The sequence below is a fragment of the Odocoileus virginianus genome, chromosome 22 (assembly GCF_023699985.2).
Source record: "Odocoileus virginianus isolate 20LAN1187 ecotype Illinois chromosome 22, Ovbor_1.2, whole genome shotgun sequence".
Taxonomy (NCBI): domain Eukaryota; kingdom Metazoa; phylum Chordata; class Mammalia; order Artiodactyla; family Cervidae; genus Odocoileus; species Odocoileus virginianus.
Genome location: NC_069695.1, coordinates 53,616,273 through 53,643,938, shown reverse-complemented (window position 1 = coordinate 53,643,938; position 27,666 = coordinate 53,616,273). Strand labels below are relative to the sequence as shown.

Below are 27,666 nucleotides of genomic sequence, written 5' to 3'. Positions count from 1 at the left end.
GTTTATCTCCAGCCAAAAATAGGTCAGTTCTTTCTTAAGGAAACACTATGACTGGCGCATGCTTAAATAATAAAATTAAAATAATGAATTCGTAAATTAGGACCGGCGATGGTGATACTCTGACCTGTGAAGAACATTTTTTAATTTCGAGATCAGTGAAAGGTCAAAGTCCCTTTTGGGTGTTGAGGACAACTTCATCCCGCGTCCACTACCTACCCCCCCCCCCCCCATGACCCCTCCTTTTCACAGCTAGCTTCCTCTCCGCCCCCACCCCGATTGCTAATTTTCCCTTTCATCCATTGTGGAAGTATAAAATATATTTAAATGGATATTGTCTGTCGCCCCCGTTCTTAAAGAAGGCAAACTCTCGGCGCAGATGGCTAACTTTCAGAGCTCTGCTGTTGTTTTACCAATAAATGAAACGGTAGGGAGGGGGGGAAAAAAGGAAACAGCCTTGCGAAGTCTCCCTGCCCCCTGGGTGTGAGTGACGGCTCTTCTGGCCAATCCGCAGCGGCTTTCTCCATCCCGGAGGTAATTTGGGGTGTGAGTGTGTACGCGCGCGCGCGTGCATGCGCCCATGTGTCTGCACACTGTTAAGTCCGACCAGCCCCGCGCATCCGCAGGCTCCGGATTTGCACAGTTGTGAGCTGTAGACGTGGACACGCTTTTATCCGAGTCTGTGCAACTAGGTAGGCACTCAGCAGTTTCTCCTCTGAGTGTCCTCCTGTAAAGAATGGGCATCGGAGGTGCTTTCGGATTCAAGGCGAAACCTGCAGAAGGGGAAGCCAAGGAGTGATGTGATTATGCTTCTCAGAGATTATCGAAATGTGTGGTTCCTCTCGTCTCGTTCCCAAGCGACAGGCGCGCCCCGCTTCTTGGGGTTGGAGTGTTGGAGCCCACTCGCCCGGCGCTAAGCGTAGCGAGATCTGGAATTGTTGAAACTGGTGTTCGCTGTAAAAGTGAAGGGCAGCGTGTACCTTCCAACTTCAGATTTTATTTTCTCCCTGGCTGTTGATACTCTGTCCATGGCAGAGCCTAGAATGTGACCAGTTCACGGTCAGGGAAAGTTCCTCTGCCCACCCGAGTGACGAACTCACAGCGCTGGCCTCGCGAGCGCGCACAATGCGCACATTCACGCGCGGAGAGCGTCCCGGGCCGCCCCGCGTTTCCTGCGGTTTAGCCCGGCACCCACTTTCCTCGGATTATGAGTGGTGGTGGCGTGTGGAAGTGTGCGGGCCGACTGGTCGCGCAGCATCTGCTCAGTGTTGGAGCCGCGGCGCCGCTTCGCCCCGGGGCGGACGGCGGTGCTGCGGGGAACGGGTTAAGGCCCCACTTGTGCCCACTCCTTCCCGGAGACCTTCCCTGGGAGGGACCTGCGCCCCGGCCTGGTCCACGCGCAGTGTATCCGGCTGCGGGGCCGCGCAGCGGTCACCTGTACGGTCCATGGGCGATCCCAGGCGACAAGATCCTAACTGGGCGACGAGGTGGTGTCCAGCCCCGCGCCCCCCGCCCGGGCCGTTCCCAACCCCCAATCCGAGTACGACTCGGTCCTCCCCCCGCCCCCCATCTCTGTGAGCTCGCGGATGGTGGAATGGGTAGCAGGGGGAGGTATCGCTGGATAAATCATTCCTATTTCTGCTCCTCCCGGGGTGCGGCGCGGGGCCCAGGGCGCCGGGGGGCGCGGGGGCTGGGCGGGGGCGGGGGCGCTTACCTGCCCGCCCCGGGGGAGGGGGCGGTGGCCGCGCGAGGCCTGGCTCACTGGGGGAGGGCCGGGGGCGGGGGGGGGGGGGGGGGGTGGGGGGAGGGCCCGGCCTGCGCCCCCGCCCCCCGGCGCCCGCCCCCCGCCCCCGTCATGTGGAGCGGACGTCACACGCCTGCACTGTAACCCAAGAAGTGAAAGAGACTGGGACCCACGGCCCAACTTCGCACCGTAACAAAGGCGGGGGTCCGTGCGGGCCGGAGGGGGTCTAGCTGGGGAGGGATCGGGCTCGCCGGAGCGAGTGGGGGATGGAGCTGGGGGTGGGGCCGCCCTGGGGAGGAGATGTTGGGGGGGGCTTGGCCCGGGCGTGAGGGCCTGGTCGGGGAGTGGGGTCCTGACTGGGGCGAGGGGAGCCCGGGCGGGGGTCCAGGGGGAACGGGGCAATGGGGACCGGGGCCGGTGTACACGCGGAACGGGGCAGTGGGGGCCGGGGCGGGGGTTCACGCGGAACGGGGAAGTGGGGATCGGGGCGGGGGTCTGCGGGGGACGGGGCAGTGGAGGCCCGGGCTGGGGTCTGCTCGGGGCCCTGGCCGGGCGGGGGTGCGCGCGGCGGCGCGGATCGCGCTCTAGGGGCCCCGGCGCCGCCGAGGCCAGGTAATTGGTTTCTATTTTAAACTTCACTTTGTCCTGGCGGAGGTGGGGCGGTGGGAAAGGCGTGGCCCCTGGGCGATTACATAAGGATACGTACCTGATCCGGTCCGGGCAGGGGGCCGCGCGCGGCTTTGGGCGTGAGGGGCTGGTGGGCACCGGGCCCAGGCGTCCCGGTGCGGGGCTTTCGCGTGTGGAGTTCCTGCTCCCTGCCCGTGGGGGGCCCGTGCACCCCACGCTGGAACCGAAGGCTCCGGGGGCTGGGGGCCGGGGGCCGGGTCTGATGGCGGGGTCCACCGCGTAACAAAGGGCAGGGCTCGGGACTCTGGGCTGCGGGCGGCGCTGACCTAATGGCAAGTCACAAAAGTCTCAATTAAACGTGCCACAGAAAGGCATTTCCCCGTGAACCTGCCCTTATTCTCCAGTCTTGATTAAAGATGATTTAAACATTGAGGTGCTCCCACCCGGTGGCTGTGTGAGACATACGATTAAAGGACTGACCGGAGGAGAATCAAGGGTGGTTATTCTCCCAACAGGATCTTCTCCGGATTATTTTTCCTGCCTCCCTATTAATACGATTGGAGTATTTTGGTTGAGGAATGTAAGTGCTACTTTAGGGAACTCGGCATGCCTGCTATTCCGTAGGATCTTTCTGCTGCTGCGCAAAAAAAGAGCTGATTTTATCATTTGTTTGTTCCTTCATTTTCTCTGGCATTCTTTGATTGTGGCGTCAAAATAGCTGTGTATTTATATTTACACAGACCGGCCAGAATTAAGTTCCCCGCAAGCCACTGCTGCGCTGCTTTCCGTGTGTGTGAAGTGGGAGGGGCGGAGCTGGCCCGGGTCTGAGGGCTCCGATCGGGGAGAGGGACAGACAGTGCCTTGAGAGCAACTCCCAGCTCCCCTGAATGGGCCCTGGGAGACCCTGAGTTCTGAGCCAGACTCCAGTATTTTGGTAATGGAATTCGAAGTTTGATGTGTTAAGATACAAATACATCGTGTCTGATATTTTTCTTAGTTCATTAGTAGGGCTTTATTTTGTTTAACTTGCTAATTTGAATATAATGAAACGCTTAAAGCACTTTAACATTCGTAAAAAAAAAAAAAAAAAAAATCCCAAGGGATGTGCCCTCAAGCTCACCGAGAAGAATGGGGGAAGTCTCTAAAATGAAACAGAACAGTCAAGGAGCCTATTTGGTAGGTAAAGGAGAGGAGTGCTGTTTCCTTTTATTTCTGAAAACTGCTGTTTGTCAGAGCAGGCTTTCCAAACGGCTTAATATACTGAAACTTACTCAATCAAGAACTTTTAACATTTGGATGTGTAATTGATATTAGTCACTGATGACCCAAGAGTAGTTTTCATCACCAGTCTTAATCCCATTGTTAATTTGTAAAGGACCTTTAAAGTTGACTAATTTAGAGATTAAAGTTTTCTTAGGGCTCTGAAGTCCCACATGTCTAACTTTGTAACATGTCCCACAGACCAACCCAGGGTGAATTAAATGGGCGATGTTTGGGAAAACAGGTTGATGCTGAAATGGCCTTGTCTCTACGTCCATGAATTAAACTTTAACTTCACTTACCTTACCTGCTCCTACTTGAAGATATCTGAGTCTTACAGGTGGAGCATTTGGTGTGGAGATTAAGTTTAGCAACAATTATGTAAAAAAGAAAAGGAGACTTCTTTAAAGAATAACTCGGAGTGGGGTAAGCTCTAACAGATGGTTTTCAGCCTTACTAAATAGGGAAAAATGATGATCTGACCAAGGAATTTAAGGAGAGTTTAGTCATGGATAGTTCTTGAAAAACCAGTACATGGTTTATTGGGTCATTGTGGATTTTTATTTATTCATTTTCTAGGATACGTATTGGTCTTATTCATAAGTTATCAGAACGGCTCTTTTATAAAGAATTTTGTGAGAATGGCTGTAAGTCTGGCCAGAGATTGTGTTTAGAGTTTCAACTGCATTATACCTTAATGGCATAGAAATAGGAAACTGAAATAGAAGCCGATTCTGTTTAGTGGGAAGGAGCTTGTCCAACCGTATGTGCTTTCCTTTGATAATATGTTTGTTTTCAACATTCAGAATACTACACTCTTTTGGTTTTTGTTCCATTTTCAACATCAGTGTTAGTTATATCGTTTAAAGTGGTATTTTGCTTATAATGTAGTTAGATTTCTAACGGAGTAAAGCAACTCTGTTGTGCAGGAAACACATAACTTTTCACTGGTGTTTGATGGCCATATTTAGCTGGAGACAGCTAAATTTTCTCAGTAACAGGCATAGATTTTGGCAGAAGGAATAGAACAAATGAAGAAAGCAGAAGAAAGTGAAAAGACTTTGATCAAATATGTGCAGTCATAAATATTTGAAGGTAGAAGTAGCATTCCTTCTTCAAAAGGAGATACTATAGGTGCTGTAAATGTTTCTACATTTTAGCTCTTGGATGGAGTTATTCTGGCACAGTTCTTTAAAAAATGCATCCCTTTGCTTTCCTAACTCCTCCCCCTCGAAAGTCCTAGAGGATGTGGGAAAGGTTTCTTTAACTCTTGCTGAACGCTGTTGGGGGAACACTAGTGGGGCCCTGTGCCGCCCAGCCCGTCGGCGTCCTCTCAGTTCACGCACAGCAGACCGAGCACCCAGCACGTGGACCTGGCGTGGCTTGCTTAGCACTCGGCACCTTTGACCTTCTCCAGAATTCTGAAATGTCTAAATAGGAAAAATTCATTGCATCACCGTCATCAGCTCCCAGATCCTTACTCTCTTGGTAGGAAACCACATCTCACTTGGCTTTGCATCTTTCAAGTGAATAGCAGCGGCAGGATGTGGCTTCCTTCTGTAGTCTGATCGGAAAGTGCAGAGGCCGGCTAGCAGGATGGAGCTTTGGGATGGCAGATGTGAATGTGGGGTGTGGGTGTGCGTCCCTGGGCACCTGGAGTTTGCGTATCAGCAAGTTTTTGACTGGTCGCTGGGCTTGGCGCTCACTGGTGGCTTGAGTTACTCATGAGACTGTGGCCCTCTTCTCCTTCCGGTCCCCTCCTTGGGGATGTCACCTCTGACCTTTTCCAGCTGATGACCAGCAATATGTTGGCAGCGGTCTGTTTGGGATTAAATGAGCCTTGGGACCATGAGAGTGACAGCATTTTTCAGATTCAAGCCTTGGTGTCCCTTCTCTTTGCCTCCAGGAACAAGTGAATTTAGGGAGGGGGGAGGTGGGACTTTTCTCTTTGATGGAGGGGTGACCTTTGCCCTGAGTGAGATTCCCTCCCCACCAGAGTAAGTGGGGGGGGGGCACTGATTTATAGGAGGGCACCCTCTGTATTTTTGGACTCCAGCTATGAATAACTTGCAGTTCACAGAAATGCTGGCAAATTGTCACAAGCCTGTATTAAGAGAGGAATCCCATCAAATGTTTATTTATGAAGAATTTCTTAATAAAACTAACCTTATGGGAAGAATAAGGAAAAACTTTCACTATAAATTTGAACTATCTTACCCAGTTCTTTAAAAAGCATCTTTATTTTAAAATTAATATTCTTCAAGAGAGGGCTGTTTTAGGGTTACCACTTAAATAGCTATAGGAGGAATATGCATGCAGGCCCCATAAATGCATTACTTGTAAGTGAGAGTTACATTGTCTGCCAAGGTGTATCAAGTGTGTTTCAGATGGACTGGTCAGAATGAGCAGTTACAACTGTCTGTTTGGTGTATTCTTTATCCCTCGCATCTGGCTACATGTGATTTGGGCAGCTGCAGCTTCTCTTTCCAGAGCTAAGGCTGGTTGTCATGTTTATGTCCAGAATGAACTGTTTTCCAGCAGCATATATTGGAATTGTAACAGAGTGTAATTTTTGTGGCTCTCACATCCCTTAAAAGTAGTTTTCCAAAAAAGCGCTGGTATTTAGCCTTCAATTCAAATGGCACTCAGAATCACAAAACAGAAGTAAATAGAAATGCAGCTCGTTTTAGAACCCAAACATGTAAATACGTGTAAAATGATGAGTCAAGCACCACCGCAGAGCTTTGGAAAAATCAATTCAAAAAGCAACTCCATTGGGTGTAGGTAGATTTTCCTGTGTATTTCAAATATGTGTTCGTTCTGGTAGGTTTTCTTTTTCTTTCTGTTCTGTTGTGGTTGATGATGTTTTGCAGTCAGGAATTTAATCAAGTCGTTACGTTCTGAAAACCGCCTTTAAGAAATACGTTTTACATGTGACCTGAAGTTCAGACACTTCCTCAATGGAGGGTTGAAAGGGGACCTAATGTATTTCCCTTTCAGGAGGAAAGTAAGCTGGCGCCGTCTTCCTCCAGAACCAGGTAGGCTGTCTCTCACCGTTTCTGGCACCCGGGACTGCTGTTGTCAGCTCAGCCCTCTGTGCAGCTGTCTTGTTCTTTTCTTGCTCACTCAGGAGATGGGGAGCGTAGGCTAACATGTGGTGTTAGCTTTCACGACATAGTTGAAGGGAGACTGAAAAATTGAGGTTTTCTGGTAAAACTCTAGTTTTTTCTTAGGCACTCGGAATTAAAAAAGAAACCCTTTCCCAGCATTATTTGATCTCACTCGAAAAACCCTCCATCTCCAGCTCTTCCCATGTGAAAGGAAAGGATATTTGTTTAGGAATTTCTGTCCTTTGTCTCAGAGAAGGGCAGCATGTGCCTGTGTGTGCCATATGGCACTGTTTAACCTGTGTTGCTCGGACTGACTGGGGCTGTGTGAGGCGCTGATTCCTTTCAACATTCCAGAATGTTCTTTGAAAGTTGGGACAGTGAAGGATGCATCCAGAGTTGTGCTGAGAGGCTGTTCCTGTCTTCCGCAGCTTCTTGTTCAGTTGGTATTTGAGGGCTGTGAGCAAGTGTCGATTTTCTTTTTTTTTCCCTGAAATAATGTTTGTGGGAAAAGAGTTTGGCATTAAATGTTGGCTGGTTGTGTGGATTCAGGAAGACATACAGCCCCATGTGAGTAGTTAAAACTTCTGCTCGTTGTAAATGGGCTGAAAGTTCGGCTGGTGAAACAGGATTTCCACTGTTTAGTTCCTGATTATTCTGGTGACTTTAACCTAGAGTTAAAAACTATGTGTTATTTTCCTTCTTAAAGAATTAGCTTTTTTTTTTTTTTTTAATGGACGGACAAGCCCTTGAGCAGATGGCTGATCCTAGTGTATAGTTTAAACTTTTGTGGCTGCTTTTGTTCTGGGATTATCTAAAGGCAAATCTGTGATGTTTTCACTGAAGAATTTGTTTTATTTACACATGTTATTTGGAGTGTTTAGATAGACATGTGTGTGATCACCAGCTTCTCTGTTACATCCTGCATCTCTGGAATGGATGGATGAGGGCATGGATGAAGAGTCTGCCTCCATTTTTTGGGAGGGATGTTTTTTTAAGATATGATTGACATTTAACATCATATGAATTTAAGGTATACAATATTTTGGTTTGATACTTCTTCAACTGAAGTATGGTTTACAATACATATAGGTATCAGGTGTACAACATAGTCATTGGATAGTTTTATGGATTATACTCCATATAAAGTTATTACAAAAGTTATTATAAAATATTGACCACATTCCTCATGCTGTGCATTATGTCCTTGTGTCTTGTTTATCTTCTACCTATTAAGAGGTACCTTTACCTCTTAATCCCCTTCACCTATCTTGCCCTTCCCCCACTCCTTTTGCCAGAAACTGTCAGGCTGTTGACTGTAGCTGTGAGTCGGTTTCTGTTCTTTTTTATTTACTTTTATTTGGGGGATGGTTACTCACAACGTTGTGTTGGTTTCTGCCACGCATCAGCAGGAATCAGCCATTGGTATACACAGGTCCTCTTGTGGCCCTCCCTCCCACCTTCCACCCCATGCCCCCCGCTCCAGGTCATCACCAGGCCGCTGGTTGAGCGCCCTGTGCTATATAGCGCCTTCCCACTAACTTTTGCACGTGTAATGTGTATGTTCCGGTGCTGCTCTGCCTCTGTGTTTAAGGTCCTGTATGGCTGCAGAGTCACCCATCAAAGCTCCTGTGTCTCTAGACAGTTTCTTGCTGAGTCAGTCTCCTCAGCTTTAATCATACTGTGGTCCCCGTTTTAAGGAAAGCAGTGAACACATTATGTTCATCCATGTGTGTGTTGCCTGTAAAGTGCAGGTGGGCGCGTGAGGATGGGAGGGTGGGCCGGGTACCACTCAGTAAGCCTGAGTGATATGAACTGTGCAGGTGGGCACGTGAGGATGGGGCGGTGGGCCAGGTACCACTCAGTAAGCCTGAGTGATGTGAACTGTGCAGGTGGGCACGTGAGGATGGGGCGGTGGGCCAGGTACCACTCAGTAAGCCTGAGTGATGTGAACTGTGCAGGTGGGCACGTGAGGATGGGGCGGTGGGCCAGGTACCGCTTAGGAAGCCTGAGTGATGTGAACTGTGCAGGCGGGCACGTGAGGAGGGTGGGGCCAGGTACCACTAAGGGAGTCTGAGTGATGTGAACGAAGGTCGCTATGGCTGACACATAATTCATATTGACGCCATCAGTGACCCAGGGAGAGTTCCGTGCCAGTTTGAGAAAATATCATCATTCACATTGGTAATCATCGTCCCAGCAGATTTAGACTCATCACTCCAAAGCTTTGTGTCTTTAGTGTGACCATTAGCATAATGGTGATAATTTGTTCCTCTGACTCACACTGAGCGTAATTGAAATCAGTGTTATTGTGATGAGCATAGCACAGCCCAGGTGCTCAAGTGGCTTCCTTAGCTCAGAAACTGCTTTTTACTTTTTAAAACAAGAGGCGAGGATAATGATCTCATTCCTAAAAACAAAAAACAGAACTCTAAGTAAATAACTGAATTCCTAATGTAAAAATACTTGCCATAGCAACGTAAACTTGGGACAATTCTGTAGAGTCATGGGATTAGTGGTTTAGTGGTAGGATTAAAATTGGCCTCAGTAAATTACCCTGGTGACAGAAAAGCAGAGTCTGTTAATGGTTTTACAGGAAGATTGGCTTATCAGTTATTTTCTAGGTTGATGAAAGATTATGGGCTGCTTAAAATTTGAACTTGACAAAGGAAGGTTAATTTTCCTAACAGCTATTATACACTTGAAAGTATCTGTAGGGACTGGTGAAAAAAAGAAGATACCACAGTTAGAATTTGGGATTTATTTTATGCATGTGGGTGTTGGTTGATGGACGGTCCAGTGTTTGTTTAGCTACCAATGTTCAGGGCTGTTGAGAGTGTATATTTCAGCCCGCAGTTAAATAAGGTCTTCCCAGTGTCCATGGAAATAGTAGACTATTTTGGAAAGTGCGTGAGCTCTTTGGGGCCATAAAGGCACCATTTAGACGCGGACCGAGCTGCGCCTTTGTAGCCCAGGCAGGCTGCGGTGGCTCACGGCACCCCGTGTGCTTGCCACGTCTGTGGGGTTTTCAGTCGATTCTGTAGAATGACCGTGGAAGGAAGCGTTTACTTCCCTGGTTATTTACCTTTCTTTGTGCATTGATGCTATTTCTGTTTGGGCTGTTTAAAAGGGTTCATATTGAGAGTTACACGTATGTTACTGGCAGGCAGCTTAGCGATGCTTTGGGGGTGAACTGGACATTTTACAGGTACTGAAACGCAGCAGGATTCAGTGCCTCGGCAAGGCCACGGTGATGGAGTCGAGCTCACACACAGGGTTCCTGAGTTGTACTCTTGTGCTTTCCCGATGCCCCCCGCTGCCCCCCAGGCCTCGTGCTGAGTGCACGGAAGGAAGCGAGGTTGCAGTGATTTCAGGATGAGCTTGTTGAGAAGGCTCAGGGCTGATCAGAGCTCTGAACTCCGCGAGTGTAGACCCAGCAGGCAGGTTCTTTATCACTAGCGCCACCTGGGAAGCTCACATTAAACGTTGAGGAAAGCATAAATGAAAGTCAAGAACAAGGAAGTGGAATAATAGGCCCTGATGAGGTGAAAGTAGGATTTCGCATCCAGCTCATCGTGTTTCCTCCAGTGGGTTTACTTGAACCGAAATTTAGAATCTGAGTCTTCTGGCCACTAAGAATGAGTGAAATAGGGCTATTTGTGTGTCGACTAGATGACGAGGGCAGAACTCACCAGCTCTCCCATGAAGGAGGAGGGTTTTGTCTCGTAACCCTAAAGGAGAGTCCTCAGTCCGGTTTGTACGTTGGCCTTTTTCGCACAGGCCTTGTGTTTTCCCTTAGCTGACCCTCAGCGGTGCCCTTGGAGAGAGTCCGTGGTGGCTTACAAAGGGGGTTCCCTGGAGCTCCCCTGGAGCAAGGGCGTCAGAATACAGCATTCCAAGTTGAGAGCTGTTTTTTGAGTCCCCATGACAATATGATCCCAGGTTTTGAGCACTGCAGTTTATCGTTATAAGTTGAGTTTTTATCTTTAAGGGCCTAACACAGATTTGAATCGAATTGAGTGACTACCTGAATAATCAGCCCCCCACCCCCAGCCCAGAAATAGCTCGTAAATGTCCAGCAAGGCTCGTTCCTTTTTATGAACATTGGTTCCACTCCTGCCACATTCTGTGTGTTGTTTGGTATTTGTCACAGTTGGGAGAGAGGAGCTCGTTCTAGCCCCGTCCCCCCAGGAGGATGCTGAGACCCTCATGGTTAAGGAACTTGGATTGTCTGAGCAGACCGTCTTCTGGGTGGTCACCTGGAGTCTGACCCTCCTCATGCTTGTTGAAACGTAACTTTAAGTCTTGGTCTGAGCCCCCTGGAGTTGTGTCTCTCTGTGGGAGATCACAGTGGAAGGCCAGTGTCCCTCCTCTGGGCCCCCGCCTCTGTTCGAGGTGGCCTGGGTGACCGATGCATCACCAGGAGGGGCTGGGAGCCAGGGTCAAGGTGCCCTCACCGGGGACTGGCCGCCTGAGCAGGTGGGTCTCGTGCAGTGTGTGGCCATGTCTGCTGTGAAGGTGAGCAGAAGGAGGAATTTACAGGGTGGTCTGGGGATTTGAAGTGAGGAGACCCCTGTGTCAGCGTCCAGCCAGCCAGGGGTCCCAGCCCGTCTCCTGCAGGTTGGCTTGCCGAGCCCGCACCAAAGCCCAGGAGGGCCCGATCTCGGGAAGCCAGGTCCCTGTTGGGCTGGGTCGGCAGCCTTTTTCTGTGAAGGGCCGGACAGTAAACATTTGGGGCTTTGTGGGCCAGAATTTCTCTGCTGGGGCTCAGTCTGTCTGCCTTGTAGCAGTCGGAGAAGCAGTCATATACAACGTGTCGGTGAGTAAACAAGCTCTGTCTGTGGCCACTGAAACTTGATTTCATGTCCTTTCTCATGTCACAAAATGCTGTTCTCTCTTTGATTTTTTTCCCCAGCCACTGTCCTCAGCTCATACACAAGCCACACAAAAACAGGTGGCTGGCATGCTGACTTTGGCCCCAGTGGGCAGTGCTGCTGGGTACTAGAACATTTTCATTTTTGATCTTCTAGTTACCCCGTGCAAAAAGGGTAAAGAAATGGGTAAAATTAATGATACAGTTTATTGAACCTGGTAGATCCAAAATGTTCCTTGAACACGTAAATGACGTAAAAGTTACTACTGAGATGTTCTTGGCTCTCTGTCTCGCTCTGAGCCATGGAAATCCCCTCGGATCTTACACTCAGGGCTCAGCCCGACGTAGCCTCGCCCGGTTTGGCCCCTGTGGAGCTGGAGCAGCTGTGGGGCTGGAGATGCTGTCGGGGGTGGGAGCCGGAGCTGAGATTCATCAGGGCCTTGCACTCCCCCAGTTCAGCTGTCGGTAGACGAGGGTTCTAAGGGGCGGTGCAGGACACTTTGGAAATATCTCAGATATTTCCAGAATCAGGGCAGCGTAATTAAGGGATGAAAGTTCCCTTCTATCATTCTCAAGGTTTGTGCAGGAGCCGGGGCGGGGGGGCTGGAAAGGGCAGCTGAAGGAGGCACTGGATGGCTGGCGGCCCGAGGCTGACCCTGCCGCGTGTCTGTCCCCCGGAGAGTCCCTGGTAAATCGGCCCAGCACCCTTGGAAGCAGGAGCCATCCTGTCCAGATATTCCCCCGGGTTCCTGTAGCTGGGCCCCTGCCTCTGATGTAGCATCCAGTAACTCGGGTGTGTTAATCCCAGATTGCAGGTGTGTGGGAAGGAGTTGTAGTGTAAGATGCAGCCTCTGGCTTCCCATCTCATATCCAGTCATGTTGACTTCTGGCCGGTTGTGAAGCCCGTGTGCCTTAACTTGTTCATCTGTGAAATGGGGTCAGACGCCGGCCTCCCCTGAGGGCCCGAAGAGTATAGTGTGCAGTGCACTCGAAAGAAAGGGAGCCGGAAAGCAGACTAAACGGCAGATGAAGGCCACTCAAGAATTTCAGAACACAAGGAGAGTTGTGAAGTTTCCAGTTTGTTTTGTCTTATCTAGTGGTAATTTTATATGCAGCATGTAAAAATATAAACTTTACATCCAGCATAAAAGGCATTTAATTCTTCCTACTTTTTGCACATTTAAAAAAAAGCCTGTTTACTTTACAAGCAGGTGAGACTCGTGGTCTAATCCAGTTAGATAGATGTCCTTTATGTTGAGCATGTGTGTGTGTGCTCAGTTGCTCAGTTGCATCTGACTCTTTGTGACTCCATGGACTGTAGCCCGTTAGACTCCTCTGTCCCTGGGATTCTCCAGGCAAGAATACTGAAGTGGGTATCCATGCCCTCCTCCAGGGGATCTTCCAGACCCAGGGATGGAACCTGGATCTCCTGCAGGTGGATTCTTGATCACCAAGCCACCAGGAAAGTCCTCCCTGGGAAGCCTACTAAAGCCTTAAATCCTAATTTGCTTCATTTTTGTTTTATTAACCTCACAATACAGAAAGCAACTGTATAAAATACAGAAACTGTCTACTTTGCCTGGGGGCTTAAGGTGAGCCTGGAGTGGAAAGCCAGGCAGAGTTCCCTGATAATTTTGTGTGTCGTTGTTGTAATAATGATCAGACACCAAGAACATGCTCTCTGTGCGGGGGAGCAGAGTGTTTTTCTGAGATTATGGTTTTGCAGAACCTCCCCTTACATTCTTCACGGATGACCTCGTGCCCATCTCGTTTCTGCTCCCAGGTCCTGGGATGTGAAATATGGTGGTGCTGTGAAATACGCAGTACGCTTTGAACTGTGTATCAAAGCTCATGGAAATGCCAGTGTGGGGGCTTTTCACTCAGGAGGGCGGTGTGGATGCAAAGGGAAAACCTCTTTCCCTCACGATGGACCTGGAACCAGTGTCCTTCATCAGTCTTCTTAAAGTAGGTCATTTCAGAGTAACCCTATTAATAATAATAATGATGAAGATTCCTTTTCCCCAAATGGGCAGCAACAGTTCAGAAAAGCTACGTCTCAGAGGGAAGAGTCAAGTCAGTCATAAGAGCAAATGGACCTCCTTTAAGGGGGTGATGTTTCTTTCAAGGAGAAGAGGGTTAAATGCAGTGTCATGAATTTCCGTTCCTTCGTATCCGCAGTGTCTTTGAGGATGGTTTGTGTCTTACCCCTGCGCTGTAGGGAATCACAGTGAGAGACACGGAGGTCCTGCCCTCGTGGGCTTTACAGTGGCCATGTCCTGAGTGTGGCAAAGTGTGACAGGGGTGTTTGGCTACCAGCTGGAAGGGGCTTTACGGGTTTAAAATTGCAAGAGAATCATATTGTGCCGGTATATTTATTACCTGCCACAGTCAGGCAGAAAACCCTGCTGTTCCAGGAGTCAGTGCAAAGCTAGTCTGTGTCCCCACGAATCTCGAGACTGCTGTTCCTGCTGGCTGTTCAGTTCCGTCACATTTTCAAGGTGAGACCTGGTTAAACCGCTTCCGGATCGTGGGGCTGGTCCTGCTGCTGCCTGCCCGGCTGCGGTCTCCCTGCTGCTCCTGCCCGAGAGTCCAGGTTCTGGTGAGCAGGTTTAGCATTTAGACTGAAGGTCACGTTGCATTTCTCACCCTATCAATCACCGAAATGCTTCTTTGGATAGATAAATGGTGTTGAAACAGACTAGAATTTTGTTGATTCTCTGGCCTGTGGACTCACAGTATCAGTGTTCAGGAAACTTACCGGACCTAGAAGAAAAAAAAAAAGATCGACTGGCATTCCTGGGGCATAACAAAGTCCAGATCGACGCTGTTCAGCTCTGAGAAAAAGCGCTGTTTCTCTTTTTCTGTTTCAGTTGCCCAGCTAAACCGTGCTTTAGATGTGTGCAGGTTGAGGCAAAGGGATATTTCCACTTAAAGGAGAAATGCGAACTGTCAGTGGCAGGATCACCATTTTTTACTGTGTGGACCTGACATTCTTAGCAGAGTTTTGCCAATTTACATGCATCTCAATGCGTTGGATTTCATCAGTTCAGTTCAGTTGCTCAGTCGTGTCCGACTCTTTGCAATCCCGTGGACTGCAGCACGCCATGCTTTCCTGTCCATCACCAACTCCTGGAGTTTACTCAAACTCATGTCCATAGAGTCGGTGGTGCCATCCAACCATCTCATCCTCTGTTGTCCCCTTCTCCTTCTGCCTTCAATCTTCCCCAGGATCAGGGTCTTTTCCAATGAGTCAGTTCTTCGCAATTGGATTTCATAAGTGGGCCCTTTTCTAGGAAAAGATTGAAGGCCCCGGAGATGGTCACCCTGAATTGGCTGCACATCTGGGGGGCTCAAGAGCTTAGGCAGTTTCTACCCGTCATGTGAAATTTATGGGTATTCATTTGCCTGAGGATCTGCTAGTCAGATGGGACTTCAGGATGACAATAAATTCAAGTGTTCTGATTAAAACATCCCTTTCTTAGACAAACCATGGCTGGTCTTGGAGGTTAGTGGGAAGCAGATGCAGGATTGCAGGCTTACATTTAATCACGTGGGGCAGAATTTCTTTCCTCTCCACTTGCACGCTTAATTCACCGTAAGATGTCTGAAGTTGAAGCTATGAATATGAGCTTCGTCCTATTTTTAATTTTGAGGATTCGTGGGAGCTAAGCACAAATGACGTCCTTTCCCGTTCCCCCAAAACTTTGTCTTCTTTGGTAGCATCCCGTTTTCTGGCAGAGAGTTGATCTGAATGTCATTATTCTGGAAATTAATATGAAGCTTCACATTTTAATTATTGAGCTAGAATCAAACATGGACATCTGGGGCCTGAACCTTATGCTGTTTCTCTTGTGTAAGGAGGTAAAGACAGACACAGTACTTCACTTTGAAGACATAGAGGATTTCAAAAATAAATTACATATAAGTTCACAAAATGGTACGAAGATGAAGCACTTTCCCTTTCGGTCTGCTCCTGCTCCTTCATTCAGTCGTGTCTGACTCTTTGCGACCCCTTGGACTGTAGCCTGCCAGGCTCCTCTGTCCATGGGATTTTCCAGGCAAGAACACTGGAGTTGTTCCCACTTCCTGCTCCAGGGGATCTTCCTGACCCAGCAAATCAAACCTGAGTCTCCTGCGTCTCCTGCATTGTAGGTGGATTCTTTACCACTGAGCAACTGAGGAAGCCCTTGTTAGGGGTGGAATTCAGGGTAAATAATTTGTTAAAAGCAAGAGAGTTCCAGAAAAATATCTATTTCTGCTTTATTGACTATACCAAAGCCTTTGACTGTGTGGATCATAATAAACTGTGGAAAATTCTGAAAGAGATGGGAATACTAGACCACCTGACCTGCCTCTTGAGAAACCTGTGTGCAGGTCAGGAAGCAGCAGTTAAAACTGGACATGGAACAACAGACTGGCTCCCAACAGGAAAAGGAGTACATCAAGGCTGTATATTGTCACCCTACTTATTTAACTTATATGCAGAGTACATCATGAGAAATGCTGGGCTGGAAGAAGCACAAGCTGGAATCAAGATTGCCAGGAGAAATATCAATAACCTCAGATATGCAGATGACACCACCCTTATGGGAGAAAGTGAAGAAGAAATAAGGAACCTCTTGATGAAAGTGAAAGAGAGTGAAAAAGTTGGCTTAAATAACATTCAGAAAACTAAGATCATGGCATATAGATGGGGAAACAGTGGAAACAGTGGCTGACTTTATTTTCTTGGACTCCAAAATCACTGCAGATGGTGATTGCAGCCATGAAATTAAAAGACGCTTACTCCTTGCAAGGAAAGTTATGACCAACCTAGACAGCATATTAAAAAGCAGAGACATTACTTTGCTAACAAAGGTCCATCTAGTCAAGGCTATGGTTTTTCCAGTAGTCATGTATGGATGTGAGAGTTGGACTATAAAGAAAACTGAGCACCGAAGAATTGATGCTTTTGACCTGTGGTGTTGGAGAAGACTCTTGAGAGTCCTTGGATTACAAGGAGATCCAACCAGTCCATCCTAAAGGAGATCAGTCCTGAGTGTTCATTGGAGGGACTGATGCTGAAGCTGAAACTCCAATACTTTGGCCGCCTGATGCGAAGAGCTGACTCATTTGAAAAGATCCTGATTCTGGGAAAGATGGAAGGCGGGAGGAGAAGGGGATGACAGAGGATGAGATGGTTGGATGGCATCACCGACTCAATGGACATGAGTTTAAGTATACTCAGGAAGTTGGTGATGGACAGGGAGGCCCAGTGTGCTGCAGTTCATGGGGTCACAAAGAGTCGGACACAACTGAGCAACTGAACTGATAACTGATAACTTCTTAATTGATTTTCAACCACGTATTTGAGCAATTGAATTATAGACAAATACTTAGGGTAGCATTCTTCTTGCTGAAATTAAACTATTTCTGTTTGGATAATTGTACAAAATGCATAGTTAGTAGACTGCAAAGACTCTTAATTATCTTTGCCATCAAGGTATTTACAATCCAAAGTGAAAGTTGCATTTTGAGAAAAAAGGACGTGTGTGACATTTCACAGTGTTTTTATAATTTTACTTTATGCAGGCTGCTGTGTACTAACTGCTTTCTTGATATCAATCACTGTATTAGGCATTTAAATCCGTCAGCTTCATGAATGTACTTTAATAAACATGCATGTTGTTGTTCAGTTGCTAAGTCTGGTCTGACTCTTTGTGATCCCATGGACTGCAGCACACCAGGCTTCCCTGTCCTCCACTATCTCCCAGAGTTTGCGCAAACTTATATCCATTGAGTCAGTGATGCCATCCAACCATCTCATCCTTTGTCACCACCTTCTCCTCCTGCCCTCAGTCTTTCCCAGTATCAGGTTTTTTTTTTTTTTTTTTCCAAAATTAAAATGGGATTTTTCCATCAACTTATTTTCTCAATTTTTTTTTTTTGGCTGCATTGTGTGGTTGTGGGATCTTAGTTCCCCAACCAGGAATCGAACCCTCACCCCCTGTATTGGAAGGGCAGAGTACTAACCACTGGACCACCAGAGAAGTCCTACACCGTACTCTTCTTAAGAGATGAGTAGAGTGTAAAGGCTGGCACATCCCATCCTGGTTTTTAAAGGCCTAGTACCCAGTTCGGTCTGTTCTGAGCCGCTGCAAGGGGATTTGTGTGGGAGTAGCCAGTGGGAGCAGAGAAGGCAGTGGCACCCCACTCCAGTCCTCTTGCCTGGAAAATCCCATGGATGGAGGAGCCTGGTAGGCTGCGGTCCACGGGGTCGCTAAGGGTCGGACACGACTGAGCAACCTCACTTTCACTTTTCACTTTCATGCATTGGAGAAGGAAATGGCAACCCACTGCAGTGTTCTTGCCTGGAGAATCCCAGGGACGGGGAGCCCGAGGGGCTGCCGTCTATGGGGTCGCACAGAGTCGGACACGACTGAAGAGACTTAGCAGCAGCAGCAGCCAGTGGGCGGGGCTGGTACCCAGCAGCCATCGCCCCACGGAGCTTCACTGTGTGTGTCCCCGTCGTGGACTCTTGTGTCGCTGTGCGTTTCCTACTGTGATGTCAGCCTCTCTGACACACACAGTTTTGTGCACGTGTGGGAATGTTTCTTTGGGATTAGTTCCCCAAGATGGAGTTTTTGGCTGGAAGGGACGTTTTCACTGAGGGATATTGATGAGTTTCCCAGCGGGATATCAAAATGTCATTTCACACTCTCAGCAGCAGTCAGGGACGTGAGGCCTTGCCTTTGTCAGCTCTTGATGTTATCGGTCTCTCAGTCTTGGGCAATCTGATAGGAAAAATGAGCACCGGATTTTAAAAATTTAAAGCCACATCGAGCATTTCTTAGCGTCTGTTGACTATTGTTTCTCTTGTGAACCACCTGTTCGCTTCCTCGGTCAGTTTTTCCACTGAGTTATTCATGATTTGTTGCTTTGTAAGAACATTTTCTTTATTAGGACAGTAGCTGTGTGCTCTGTTGTCGCAGATAACTTTTGGTTTATCTCTTTTCTATTCTTCACTTTATGTAAGTTCTTTTCGCTCCAGAAACATTCAGATAGCCTCCATCTGAGTTGTTTCTCAAAATGTGTATGACCATAACTGATTTTTTTTTTTTTTTGCATTTGAGCAAGTGAAGAAGTGTGTGACAGGCCTTTTGATTTCCTACCTGATTATTGTTCTGTTGCTTCTTCTGTTGATTCCTGAGTAGATGTTGGATGTTTATTTAGGGCTTACCTGGTGGCTCAGGCGGTAAAGAATATTTTAATAGAAAATTAGTAATTTCTTTCCATATCTCGCATCTCTTAATGTAGAGCTTTGAAGAACATTATATTCTTTTAATTTCCCTTACTTTGGTGGTCCAGGGACCTAATTTTCCCCAGCTCCTACTTTATTTTTTGTTTTTGATTAGGTCAGCTTGTCAATTTTCTCATTCATTGGGCTTATCAAAGAGCCAGTTGTTGACTTTATTTATCAATTTTGCTCGGTTTTTTCTCATTTGTCATTACCTTTTAAAATTCAAATTTAAGTATTTTAATGCTTTTTTGGTTACTTCTTGACTTGAATATTTCACATACATGTTTTCTTTATTTTTAATCCCACAGCTGCTTACCCTTTCGGCTTTCTGTGTGTCCCATACATTTTGACACAGAGGGGTTCAGGAGAGGTTTGCAGTTGCCCCATGATCTTCTCCTGCCCCAGGAGTTGTTATGAAGAGTTTAAGATTTTTTAAATGGCTGAATTTTTGTTCGTGTTGTTTTTGCTTTCACTTGGTAGTTTTTGCTGTCACAGTGCTATGTCTGAAGCTTGGAAGACCTGTGCTGTTTCTGATTTATGGAACTGTTAGAGCCCATCTTTGTGGTCAGCATGTAGCCACCTTATGTTCTATCCTTAGTTTAGCAAACTGGCCAGTATGGGGTTTGACGTTACCTACTCGATAAACCCTACTTCTTCATTCACGTCTACTATTATTGTTTTTGCCTTTTTAATCTGCTAGGTTTAAGAGAGATTTGTTAATTCTCCCAGATCCATTTTGTCTCTTGTATTTGTCTCATGTATTCACTGGGGTGTTTGCTTTATGTATTTTGTTCTGTGTTATTTGATTTAAACATATAGGACAGTTTCATTCTTGGTGGTTTCTTTTTTTACCCTTAATCATTATGACTTTCGTGCAACTGAATACCTTTGTCAAACCATGAATTAAACTCTTTAGTGATATTTCTATTTTCTCTCTTGTTTATTTGCATTTTCTGTTGTATTTTGTCTATATGTCATCCAGCTTTTCTGAATTCCTTCATTTGGGGTGTCTTTTGTACAGGACAAAGAGTTGGATTTAGTTGTTAAGCCCTTCATTGAGTCTTTTTAAATAAATAAGTTGATTTCATTTATATTTTTTGCTGAAACAGATTTATTAGGTGTTCTTTCCTACATAGAAAAAACTGTAATCTGATTTTATGCTTTCTTTTTAATTTATTGGTAAAAGAATTATGTTTCTCTTCTTTAATCCTTGAAGTGAGAAGATAGATAGAAGGTTCAGTGTTTTCAGTTCTATCAATGGTTATATTTATAACTTTTGCTTAAACCCCTGTTTCTCAATTATGGACTTCAGTAACAATATAACTTGACTTCCTCTTTGAGGAGGATGAAGAAATGAAAGCGCCTATGTTCCCTTCCTCTCTTTCTTCATTTCTTCCCCTCTCCCCACACGCTATTGTAATTCCTTTTCTGCATGTGGTTTTAGTCTACAATTGTTAATTTATTATTTTTACGTTGGATATAATGTCTTGCAAGAAATGTAGCAATTTCATGTTTATATATACCTCACAATTACTTAGACTTGATTCTATCTACACATTTCTTTGCCTATTGGGTTCAATGATCATTGCCAGTTTGTTTCATTTTTGTTGTTTTGCGTGTGAGTTCTCTGAGTCCCCTGTTTGACTGGATTCTTTTTCCCAGTAGATTGTAAGGAGGTTGTGGTGAGGACTGTGGGGCCCTTTTGGAAGTTGGTTCTCTGAGAAGGAGAGGGTGCTGGGCGAGGACGGAGCTGTGGCCGCTGTCAGAGCCTCAGAGAGGCTCGAGGGCACGTGGGTGCATGTGTGTGTGTATGTGTGTGTATACACATATGCGTGTGAGGGCGACGGGTGGCGTCTGACACGTCTTTAAGGGCTGTGAGTGATCTTGAGGATGCTTGACTCTCACCAGTTATGAGGTGATGGGTTCTGGGTGACCCCTCGGGGCCTGCAGCAGGGGTCTCACCAGAGCGGGGCCTGAGAGGGGTCCATTTGCAGAAGGTGGTGCGGGGCAGTGCTCAGGGAGTGTGGTCCTCCCGGCAGACTAGTGACCATGAGACTGGAGAAGAGGGCGGCCCAAGAGGTGTTGGAGGGCGGGGTCCTGGAGACGTGGTGATGGATTGGGCAGGTAGGAGATGGAGGGAGGTCCAGTGTAGACGTGGTGTGTGTGGGGCCCGGGCTCCACTGGGCCATGATCACTGTCCAGTTACAGCACACAGCTGTGTGCGGCCATCACGTTTGGGAAGAGGCCTGACTGCTCTTGCGAGAATGCTCGGACGCAGAGGCCTGGGCCTCCCGGGTGCCAGAAACACTTGGTATTCCCTCTTCCTCCTGAGAGACGGGTAGGTTACAGAGCACTCACTCCGCACACCGGCACAGTGAGGGCCAGAGAAGTGCAGAGGCCACGCTTCCCAATACAGAGCCCCGCCCCCAGTGCAGAGGCCACGCCTCCTGGCACAGAGGCCACAACTCCCAGTGCAGAGGCCACGCCTCTCACAGAGACCAGGACTCCTGCCTCGGAGACCACGCCTACTGGCACAGAGGCCACACCTCCCAGTGCAGAGGCCACACCTCCCAGTGCAGAGACCACACCTCCCAGCACAGAGGCCACGCCTCCCAGTAGTGTCCCTGCCTCCCAGTGCAGGGGCCATGCCTCTCTTACAGAGACCGTGCCTCCTGGTGCAGAGGTCACACCTCCCAGTGCAGAGAAGGAAAACCCTGTCCAGGAACCCAAGAGCGCTGGCTCCCACCTCTTGCCAGGTGTTGGTGGCTGGAGGATGCAGTCCGGCCTTCTCTCCTTTAGCACCAGGACACTGGTGGTAGAGGATGCCTGCCTTCTAAGTGCAGGAGGTTGAGGGTTTGATGAATGTCGTAACTTCTGAACTGCTGATCCATTGTGCATACTGGTAAAATTATTCTTTGAAAGTTCTTAATAGCAGTAATGTTTTTATCTGTTACTAATTTCTCTGGCCCATAGGTTGGTGAGAGAGACTGCAGTTCATGTCTTTGATGTCTGAAAGTTGTCTTTTAATTAATCAGCCTCGAAAAATACTTGTAAGAAAATTACTTAAGAAGGAGAAAGGAATATAAAAGGAATTTAAAAGATCAGCTTTATTGAACTTTATGGAAGGATTGTCAGGGGTAGGGTAAGCTATGCAGTATGTAGGATTTATATAAAATCACAGATAAGAAGTTCTTAATGTGAATTAGGTCAGAACTTCAGGGATTTTGGCCGAGGATGGTTGTAAAATATTTGTTACAAAAAATGAAGTGGATTAAAATTCTCAGAATAAACCAGAGAGCACAGAATAGGATTCGTATGGAATTTCGAGTCAGGAAGAAGTGGGACATTCCAAAGCTGATTTATAAAAGGGCTCCTTGGATCAAAACACCACACGGTGTCAGTTAAATGCTGCATCTAAAATAACTTGAACTTGGAATTTCTCAAGCTGTTAGTGCAAAAAGAGTCACTGTGTGGAGGCATGTTTGTGTTGGATAAAAATGTACGCTTAATGGAACTCTTCTTTCTGTATTCGAATTCAAATTGTATTCTGAAAACTCTTGACTTGCTCCAGAGCTAAGTTAAAATTGGTGCAGGGGTGGGGAGGTGGGGGGGGGGTGTGGAAAGGGACACTTTTCTGTCAGTTTTTGGCCCACAGAGCTCAGCAGAGCGCCTGAAGTGTAACAGGGAATTTAGAGACAGGCTGTTCCAAATTTGGCATGAAAATTGGCTGCCTCATCTAGAGGGAAACTTTTGTAAACAGTTGGTGGGTTCTAGCGATGACCTCTGACATTGCAAGGTCTGATCCTCACTTGGGATAATACTGTTCCCAGCACAACAGATTTTATGTAGTTTTAAGAGTTGATTATTGACCTCATGATGCCTATAAATATTGCTCATTTATGTTTTGTGGTATGATTTTTAAGGGAGTACAGTTTTAAAACATTTTAAACGATTTTAAATATGTAAAATCTACACTTTTGCATTTTTTATTGTGGTAAAATATATTTAATATGTATGTGTGTGGTGTTTACCATTTTAACAATTTTTAAATGTATGCAGTGCTTACATTGGTTTTTAAATGAATGAATATTACTTGAAAGGAATATAAGGGAAATATGTGTGTTTTTCTAAGTACAGTGTGACTTAACCTTTCAGAATCCAGGATTTGGGAAGAAAAGATGATAAAAAGAGAAAATGAACTCTCTGTTTAATCCCAGCATGAAGATTATATTTTTAAAAATATTAAAGTTTGTGGTCAGGAGACTAAAGTTACCCAAATCCCTTTTATCTTAAAAGTAAATCTCTTCCCTTGGCCCAACCCAATAATTTTATTTAGTTTCTTCTTACATTGAAAGAAAGCACTTTTCCCCTAAATGCAGTAGTGGAAACTGTTACTAGATTTTTGGTTCTTTCAATGTCGAAGGGAAAATATGTAAGCTAAAATCATGAGTACTTTCTTGTAACTGTCTAACTCTGTACAATACAGACATTCATAGATCTGTTCTCAAACTTATTTTTAAAAAGTCCTCTAAATATAAAGCTATAATGAATGTAACTTTCTTAGCAATAGGAAAACAGGACACCAAATCCTTAATAATAATAAGTTTGGGTGTAATTTGGGCTGGTGACCTCACCGTGCCGCACGGTTTACTAATTTTACATTTTGCCGGGAGAAGGCAAAACCTCTCTTAGCAGGCGAGGGGACTCTGCACACAGCCTGACTTGACTACATCAGCTATTTCTGTTCAGGCAGACAGAGCTAAACCGGTGCAAAGACTGTAGCTTCATTTAAGAAAAGCTCTTCAAGAACGAACTTTAAATGCTTCTCAAACCGACAGGGGAGGTTGGAGGCTTGAGACCTGGAAGTTCTCTTTCAGCATTCCTCCTTACACTGGGCATTACACTATGACAGCCCAGGTCCTTTGTGGCTGGGGAGGCTAAGAGAATGGGAAGGAGCACTGGGACAGGCAGGGTGTACACCCCGCCCAGGCCCTTCTTCCAGGAGTAAACCGGATCATTAACAGGGGAGGATGGATCACTGTTTCCATTTATTCCCCCCAAGTGAGAGTTTGTGTCACACAAATAACTAGTTTGGGTGGATCTCTTATTAAGTGGGCGTGGATCTGCTCCTTGTCACACACAGGGGACACTGCCAGCCTTAATCCTGGTGTCTCTAATTTCAGGTAAATGAACACACTTGTGCAGAAGTGGGGAGCAGAGTTTGATGGCCCATGTCTTGACCTTTCTGGTCCAGGAGAGCACGTCTCACTGTCGTGTTGTCACAGGTGCACCGGGAGCCCCCCTCCAGATGCCCGTCTACGTGTCTGGAAGGGGTTCTGGGTAATGTGCGTGTGGATGGGTGCGGATGGGGCTGTGTTCCCGGCAACCCAGGGTCCCTCAGGGTGTCCCCTTATTCTCCAAGTACAAGTCTGGATCCGGCTGTGGTTTCTCTTGGGCAGGCTGTCCCTGCAGGACCGAGGGAGCGAGAAGTGACCAGGCGGTGGTCAGAAGTGCTCCAACTGCCCCGAGTTGACTCCTGTGTTGAATGGAGCTGTCTTGAGGGGCTGTGATGCACGTGGCTGTCCTATCCATGGAAATGCACTTGTCTGGTAACAGAAAAAATCAGGAATTGAATGTACTGACAGTTTGAACGTGTCTACAGATGCAGGAAATTACTAAACTTCTGCTTTGAAAATGAGGCTGCCTATGCGGATTGCCAAAGGCTTTTGAGGCTCAGACTGTAAGTTGATTTGACGTGTCATGTCTTTCTCAAGATCATGGTCAGCACAGGGACCAGAGCCTGGCTTCGCGTCCCCTGACCAGCACTTGCTTCTGAGCCGGTTGTCACCTACAGCTGGTGGGGAAAATGGTCACCCCTGCTTCCGATGCTCAGTGGGCAGAGGGGAGGCTGGCTGGCAGGAGATCTGGTGGGAGGCAGTTGTTCTCCGAGGCAGAGAAATGGGACCAGCCATTCATGAGCCTCCAGCCCTGGGCTCCAGGTGATGCTCCCCGAGACCCAAGGGTGCCTCTGATGGACTCTGGATCCTGGACACCAAGGCCTCAGGTCAGGCCTCCGGCGAGCCCTGTCCCACTCTCTCTTTTAGTCTCTCCTTTGGAAATCTTGTCCTCAGCCCCTGCCCTGTCGGCCCCATCTTTGTGTTGCTGTGGGCCCTCGGGCCAGGTGCTACAGGTCCCCGGCCATGGGACATAGCTTCCTGTGTCCTTGGGAGCATGACCGAGTCACCCTCATGGTGAGGACTTCCATCGCCTGGCCTTCCCTGTCCACTTGTCCCCCCGGTCCTCCCGCCCCCTGGGGCCTGCTTCCCGGCCAGGCCTGCCCTGCCAGCTCCGTTCCCCAGATGTGGGCTGTGAATCCGGAAAGTCCCTTCTGCCTTCCAGGTCTGCCTTAACATCTCCACATCTGCTGGAGCCCGCCTCCGCCCATGTCCCCTGGAGCAGACCACGTGCCCAGGGCGCCCCCCTGCCCTCCACAGGCTTGGACACCTGGGTCTGATTTGACCCACCGGGCAGGGATCTCTTCCGATCCTCCCCCCACGTCCTGGGGCCCGTGGGGTGAAGCGTGTGCGAGGAGAAGGGTCTGTGTGTGCATGTGGTCGTCCTGGTGTGGCAGCCTGGATGGTCTGGGCTCCATGGGGTGACAGGTGGGCATGGAGGCACAAATGCAGGAGGAGCCTGAGGGAGGCGTGTCCCTGGGTGACGTCACGGCCCTGAGCCGCACGGGGAGGCAGCCGCACGGTCGCGCGCTGTGCCAGTCTTCAGCTGGACCCCAACCCTGATTAATGTAATTAATATCCCACATCAAGAAACTGCGGGAGCTCGAATTAATATTCGCTCCCAAGGGACCTGGGCAATTTCCAGCAGTGCTCAAACGAGTCTCTGGGGACGAGGAAAGTCTGAAGAGCAGTGGTTGGAAACCTGGGTGTTTTTAATCCAAAGAGCCTCTGCGCGCCTACAGCTTGGATTGGGGTGCGGTGGGCACAGGGGAGCGTGGGCAGAACCGGGTCTCTGCGATCCTCCCCCCTGCTCCAGCACATCACGTGCCTCTGGCTCTAGAAGCTTCTCCCTGCCTGGTCCTCCCTTGGCCTGCGCCTTCCCACCCGTTTCTCTTCTCCCTTTCATCTGCTGCCTTCTGCCATCTTTATTTCCGAGGTGACCTCTTAAATATCAGAACGTGGAGCTCCAGCCTGTTTCTCCCTCACCAGAGCAAGGCACTTGGCCTCCCTGCCCGGCCACCTCCATGCTGTGTGACCTCAGCCAGGTGCTGGCCTTCTCTGTGTCCCACTTGCCTTATTCATAAAGTGGCCAGGATGACCATAATTCCTTCGCAGGGGAGGTGGACTGATGGGTGAGATATGCTCATACCTGGCACCTGGCAAGCACTCAAAACATGTTAGCTGTTCTCACCTGCCCCCTCAGTGACAGCCTCCTGGTGTTGGGGAGCAGGTGCCCCTAGGAAGATCTGGGAAAGAGGCGGCCAGGACCTTCACGCGGCTCTGTGGAGGCGGGTCCATTGTGTGCTTGGCCGGACCACACCACCGGTGCTCATATCCCCTTTGTTGGGAGGGACCTGTGTCTTCCAGCTAAGCCTGGAGATGAGAACATGTCACCTGAGTGAGTGAAGAAAGGGAAATTACTATGAGCTCTGATTTCCGGGGATCTCTGCCTGCCTTTGTCATTTATCAAAGGGTGTGTTTAATTTATGATGGAGAAGCTAGACTTCCACACACTGCTTGTGGCTCATGCAGCAGAAATACTTCATTTTAGACTTTAAAAGATGTCTGCAAGAGCTGTTCCTGTAGCTCGCTGTAAGATATGTCCGGAAGGACTTTCCGGGGGGTTGCGGGTGGGAACACTAGGACACCTCAGTTGGAACCAGGCTCCAGTGCTCTGCTTTGTTAGCGCCAGTGGCCAGGCCGGGCCGGGCCGGGCCGGGCCGCCTGGAGGTGTGGCCCCGAGACCCACGGTCCAGGATGAGTCACTCGGGGTGCGGTGTTCCTGGTGGGGCTCGGGACGCTGCACGGCAGGTCTTTGCTGGCCATGTGCTGACAGCCGGCATCAATGGACGGTCAAGATTACGACACCAGAGAAAATGTGAGAGTCGCTCAGTCTCGTCCGGCTCTTTGAGGCCCCATGGACTGTAGACTGCCAGCCTCCTCTGTCCATGGAATCCCAGGCAAGAATACTGGAGTGGGTTGCCATTTCATTCTCCAGAGCATCGTCTCGACACAGAGATTGAATCTGGGTCTCCCGCATGTACTGCCTAAGCCACCGGGGAAGCCCATGAAACAAAAGGCCCTGCAGAGCGTGGTGCGAGTGGAGAGGCGGAGGACTCTCAGTTTTACTGTCTGGGAAAGCCTTGCGGGAAGGATATTTGCATATGAGTAAGATTTCTTTTGCCCACATTTGTGGAGCTTGTTGCTCTTGGAACAGTATTTTTGGGCAGAGGGCTTTTGGGAGGCACAACACTTTGCTTCTTTCTTGTTGAAAAGCAATAGCAAACTTTTCTTAAAAAGGTAATTACTTTAATACCGACTTCGGTCGTTTCAGACTCTTGAGAGGCTGGGGGTGTCTTCTCCCGCGCACCAACGTCACCTCCATCTTCTGGGAAAGTCAGATTTGGTTCCATGAACATTCCTTCCTGTTTAATCCGTCGGACTTCACAGTTGCGGATTGAGGACAGGCTAAGACCCGGTGTTACTTTGACCTTGGCATGGGACTGCTCTTCCCAGCTTAACTGGAAACGTGTTCAAAGGGGTCT

At 48.1% G+C, this 27,666-nt stretch overlaps 1 protein-coding gene and 1 long non-coding RNA gene across 7 annotated transcripts in view; one reads left to right on the top strand and one right to left on the bottom strand.

Moving 5' to 3' along the window:
- The window catches only part of ZNF516 (zinc finger protein 516), a 97,902-nt gene that overhangs the window by 2,142 nt on the left and 68,094 nt on the right, over positions 1-27,666 (top strand). For 2 of the 6 annotated variants that reach the window (XM_070452989.1, XM_070452984.1), the window contains exon 1: positions 1,865-1,945. The exons of 2 other annotated variants lie outside the window; for them this stretch is intronic. The gene's annotated coding sequence lies outside the window, so the exon portion shown is untranslated. Of the gene's footprint in view, positions 1-1,864; positions 1,946-2,658; positions 2,949-24,070; positions 24,173-27,666 lie in introns of those variants that run through there. 2 more of the 6 variants (XM_070452985.1, XM_070452986.1) reach the window with 2 other exon arrangements.
- On the bottom strand, positions 121-1,759 carry LOC139029649 (uncharacterized). Its single transcript, XR_011482782.1, has 2 exons — positions 1,712-1,759; positions 121-1,035 (listed from the first exon to the last, which is right to left on the bottom strand). It is a non-coding gene; the product is annotated as an uncharacterized lncRNA (long non-coding RNA).